Below are 6053 nucleotides of genomic sequence, written 5' to 3' on the forward strand. Positions count from 1 at the left end.
CCATGGAAAAACATGTGGTAAAAGTGTTGCCTGTGGATAACTTAGAAAATAGACCATGTGCCTGGTAGGAGATCCTATTTTTAGTAGTTATAGTAATGCCTATTGCTGGCTGCCTTTGGTGATTTGTGATAAGAAAGAACTGGCTGGTTTTCAAATAGAGATTAAAAGGAAAATGGAGATGGTCTGGTGGTCAAGGATTACTTTTGATCTACTGTAGTAAGAAATACATATTAAAAATTATGAAAAGAAAGAGATTTAGTAAGATTTTTAGTTAAACAAAGTGAGGATCCTTGCTGTGAAGATCAGATTAAGGGAGGTCTAGAGGCAGTGAGATGTTTCAAGAGCTACAGAGGCACGTAAGAAGGTGTGGCATCCCCTACTGTGTTCACTACTATTTCCTGGGTACTTAGAACAGAGCCTGGCATCTAGTAATTGCTCAGTAAAGCAGAAGACTGGAGACGGGCTGCTTCAGACAGGGGCTTCAGAGAAGGCCTCTCCAAAGAGGTGACACCTTTGAGTTGAGCCTTAAATTGACGGAAGGAGTCATGCATGATGATCTGGAGAGAAGCAGTCCAGGCCTAGTGATCCACTAGTGACAAGGTCATGAGGTGGGAGAGAGCTGGTTCTTCCAACAACTGTGAGGAGGTCAGTGTGACAGGAGAACAGCCCCAGGAGAGGTTAGTCGGGTGGCCAGGGCCAAATCATTCGGGACCTGGGAGGCCACAGCCACAAGCAATGGGATGTCATCAGAAGGTTTTAGGCAGAGAAGGACACAATTCCAGTCCACATTTTGCAAAGACGACTGGAGATTGTGGGCAGGATGAGCCATAAGGGCAAGTATGGAAATAGGGAAGCCTGTTAGGAACCGATTAGTTGCTCAGTCCAGAGGTGATGGAGGCTTGGATGAGGCAAAGTTGGTGAAGATGGAGAAACACAAACAGACTAAGAATGCCATTTGCAGGTAGAACCTATGGGATTCACTCAGAACCTGTACTGAGTGTCAATGATATACCACGCCTGGTTCTAGGCCCTTTGCATATTCACTCATTGGGTCATTCAACAAATGTTAGCCCTGCCTGCTCTTACATGTTCTTTCTCTGGGTGGGGAAGATTCCCTGGGGGAGGAAATGGCAACCCACCCCAGTATCTTTGCCTGGAAAATCCCACGGACAGAGGTGTCTAGTGGACTACAGTCCATGGGGTCACAAAGAGTCGGACACGACTAAAGTGATTGAGCACGTAGAGGTTTATAGGTTGTAGCAGGAATTATATATCACTTACCCTAATATGCCCAGTGTACATTAAGTCTTTCAACATAATCATCCTTGAATTTAACCGAAATGTTTCCGTTACTTGCTAGGTGCTGCATCAAGGTAGTTCCTACTACTTTTGTGTAATGTTCCTTCCACTTACTTACCCTCCTACATCACACTGAATTCAGGTTCCAGTGTCTTTGGATTAACAACTGTTAAAGGAGAGGTGGGGAAAGCAGGATTGGGCAGAGGAAGAAATACAACTCTGATGCACCAAATGGCAAGGTGCTCAGGAGTAAGAATTGTCATCCAGACACTCTCTTGTCTAGGGCCAAAATGCCTTGGCTTTTTTCCCCTATTGGGGCTGAAAAGTATGCCTTTGTATTTCTGCCTCACTCCACTATCCCAGTGGCTGCTCTGAAAAGGGAGTGATCATGGCCAAGGCATGTCTCTCCTGAAGAAGGGTGTACAGAAGCCAACAGCTGGAAGCTATCTGCTGATCTCACCACTAGGGACTGGGCAGTGACTTCTACCAAATTCGTCTCCTTAAATTTCCATTTCCTCACACACACCTTTTTCTTTTCCCCCTCTCAATCTTTCCTACCTTCTAATATGCCATTTTTTCCTTCCTATAGTAAGTATCTGGCATGACTCCAAACAGTTCTATTTTCCCTTTTGTTAAAAGAAACTGGCAGTGCTCAAAGTCTGTGCAGAGTAGAAGAGGTGCTTTGGACAAATGGCTTTTGATAATCAAAAAATTATTTAAAGGAGTGGTTCCCTTTAGTATTCAAATTTCATTGGCATACCTAATGTATATGACATTAGGTATGTATTAGAATTGTTTTTTCACATCCCCTTCTCTGTTTAATAAAATTACTTTTAATACATTTTACAAATGAAATAAAAAACTTTTAATTTTCATTTTTTTAATTTGAAATATAGCTGATGTGCAATATTATGTTAGTTTCAGATGTTCTACATAGTAAGTTGGCATTTGCTTATATTATGATCACCTTGATATGTCTAATAGCCATTATTAGTGGACAGATTTTTAAATTGAACTTCATATGTATAACCACATCAGCTTAAAATATAAAAATAAAACAAAGATAAACCAAAACAAAGTAAAAAGTAAAAGTAAAGGTAGAAGGAAAAACAAAGAAGAGAAAATGAATGAATAAACTATAAAGTATAAATATGAACAAAAGCAAATTAATTTTTCAGTAGTTTTCATAGTTACAAAGCAGTTGAACTTTAAACTTTTAGTTACCTCTTACATAATAATTATTTGGTAACTAATAAAGGAATTATAATTTTAAAAATCTCTAAAATTTAGACAAGTCCTTAAGTCATGCTCCTGATGTAACATTTTATGATTTATTCATTATTCTGAAAACAAAAAATACAATTTCTTAAAAAGCTAAAAATAGGGATAAGAAGAGTTGCCATGAAAAAGTATTCAGAATTCTGAAAAAGGAAACTAATAACAAGGACCTAGTCTTACTGTTTCTAAAATATGTATAGTAAAGCTACCACAGGTAAAATTTCTTAGTTTTTATGAACAGACAGTAGCAAAACACAATCCAGGAACAGTCTCAGAAAATTAAGTATTTAGAAAAAAAAATTTAAGGAAATTTGGATCTTAGTCTTAATCCTCACACCAAATATTTAAACATTTAAAAGAAAAACACAAAATTTCTAGAAGAAAACAATAATAACTTTATTACTTTAGAGTAAGAAGTGTTCTTAAGTATTCTTAAACCTAGAATTCATAAAATGTCCATGAGAATCTAAAGAAAATCATTCATCTAAACAAAATAAACTTCTGTCTAATGAGAAGAATTAGCAACAAAGAAATTACAACGGACTTTTTTTTTGGGAAAAATTGCAATACATATGGCAGAAAAAAAAAAAAACAGTCCAATTTCCTTGATTTACAAAGAACTCAAACAAATGTCATCGTTGCAAACAAATTCAGATCATTTAAATCAGCAAAAAATTAGAGGTATGCATTCAATAAAGAAAAAAAAAATGGACAATGACAAAAGAAGGCCCCTAAAATTGTTTATAATGATCATTTTCATTGTTTTCACTTTTGTGTGGCCTATTACGCACCACAGATTTCACCCTGTGCCTCAGAATGCTTTCCTTAAAATGTCCCTGCTTCTTTAATTTTTTGTTGCTACTTTCTCATTTTTGTTGGTGGTTACAAAACAACTGAAGGATAAGAAACACATGTTTTCTCTTTAACTGTTTTTAATTAAACTTTTGGTAAAACAGAGCTGATTGTACTTACTCTTCTATTATCTTTAAGAATCTTCTCAAAGTTCCTTAGTTTCTCAGATCATTCTTGGGCAGCAAATGAACAAGGAACAGAAACATTATTAACTAATAGCTGGCTGGCTGACTGATTAGGTGCTGCCTGGTTTCTGACTACAGGGGATTGTTTAAAGAACAGATGCTAAATCCATTATTTTCAAAGAAACATCCCCAATCTATTTGCCATTGCCTTATCTTCATAGTCCATCTCTGAAATCTCCACTGGTAGGGTAAGGAGTATTTGCTCATAAAGACTCAAAGATGTCCTTCAGGAGACCTAGTATCCTACATTTTTATGTAAACATTCAGTGCTCTTACTTTCTGTTCATTTCGTTTCTTCAGGGCAAAGGACTCTAAGACTTTTATCAGTTTCCTACCGTTGTCTTTAACATTCACCCCACCCCACACCCAGCACCCCGAATGTATTTAAGAATACTACTTTGAAGTTTGAATCATGGATTTCCCTGGTTGTCCGGTAGTTAAGAATCCACTTGCCAATGCAGGGGGCATGGGTTTGATCCCTGATCCGGGAATATCCCACATGCTGGGGGGCAACTAAGCTCGTGCTCTGCAACAAGAGAATCCGCTGCAGTAGGAATCCCCAGCACCACAATGAAGAGCAGCCCCGACTTGCAGCAACTAGAGAAAGCCTGTCCACAGCAGCAAAGATCCGGTGCAGTCAAAAACAAAACAAAACAAAAATCGAATTAGAAGTTTGGCTCTGGAGTGTGTTAATACCTTACAGGCCACTGGGTCCTACCTAGGGAAATAAAGTCTTCAAAGTGGGAATTTGGAAAGTTTGGGAAGAGTTTTTTTTACATATATACATAGATTATTTTTTATGTTTTTAATTATATATTGAATATATGAAGAATGTAGCTGCATTTGTTTTTGTGGCATGACCAATTGCCATACACTTAGTAGTCCATAGCACATATATTTATTATCTCATATAATAAGGTGAAATAATAAATGTATTTCCTGGGTCATGGATCAATAGTCTGGACACATTTAGCAGAGTCCTCTGCTCAGGTTCACAAGCCTGAAGTTAAAATGTTGGCCAATCTAAATATGGGCTTCCCAGGCAGTGTTAGTGGTAAGAACCTGCTGGCCAATGCAGGAGATATAAGAGACCCGGGTTCGATCCCTGGTTTGGGAAGATCCCTTGGAGAAGGGCTTGGCAACCCACTCCAGTATTCTGGCCTGGAGAATCCCATGGACAGAGGAGTCTGGCAGGCTACAGTCCATGAGGTCGCAAAGAGTTGGACATCACTGAGCAACTAACACTTTCACTTTCAAAAGCAGCATTACAAAATACATATTTAAAAAGGAAAGGGTGCATCTAGTCAGGTTGAAATGCATTGTGACAAATAGTTATAGTTGAAAATCTTTTTTACATGAATTAACTGAGACTCCATGACCCTGACCCATTAGTATGGAATCATGTGTCAGATTAATTTGAAGGCTTGGAATGTCTGCCCTTGAATATGTGTGTATGCTTAGTCGCTCAGTCTTATTTGACTTTTTGCGACCCACTGGACTATAGGCCGCCAGGCTCCTCTGTCCATGGAATTTTCCAGGCAAGAATACTAGAGTGGGTTGCCATTTCTTCCTCCTGGAGATCTTCTTGACCCAGGGATCAAGCCTGCGTCTCCTGCATTGGCAGACGGGTTCTTTACCACTGAGCCACCTGGGAAGTCTGCCCTTGAATGGATGCCCTTAAATCCAATAAACGCCCTTAAGTAAAATAGCTAAAATTTGAAACTGGAAAAGGAAGACAGAAATGCATAGCTAGGTAGAGATGGCAAAAGAGCCAGACAGCCAGGGGCTTCTTACTCTGCCCATTAAGACAAAGGAAGCCGGGAAGTGAACCCCAGATGTTGGACAAAAGACAAAAGAGTGGGCTTTGTTTTTTTTTTTTTTAAGCACAGAATGACTCCAATTAAAACAAGACTAATTCTGTATTATGAAATGTTGTAGTTATTGAATTTCTTGATAACCACTCTTTCTGAAACTAAACAGATTACTTGCATACTGATGCTAATTGACCAGGATTATTAAAAGGCTTTTGTTGTGCAAGCTTTGAAAGTGAAGTTGCTCAGTCATGTCCGACTCTTTGCGACCCCATAGACTGTAGCCTACCAGGCTCCTCTGTCCATGGAATTTTGCAGGCAAGAGTACTGGAGTGGGTTGCCATTTCCTTCTTCAGGGGATCTTCCCAAACCAGGAACCTTGGTCTCCTGCATCGCAGACAGACACTTTACCATCTGAGCCACCAGGGAAAGGCTGTTCCCCCTCAAATAACAAAGAATCTCTCTTTCTTTCTCCCACTCCCTCCTCTATCTTCAGAAAAAATCAACAGAGTGCAGTCATAAGTGACATTCACACCACACCAGATAGTAGCCCATCACCTGCATAAAATAGGACTGTCAATGATTTGCCCAGTGGGCAGACAGTGTAACCAGGAGTGACTCTGAAAGA

Source organism: Dama dama, chromosome 5 (assembly GCF_033118175.1).
Source record: "Dama dama isolate Ldn47 chromosome 5, ASM3311817v1, whole genome shotgun sequence".
Taxonomy (NCBI): Eukaryota; Metazoa; Chordata; class Mammalia; order Artiodactyla; family Cervidae; genus Dama; species Dama dama.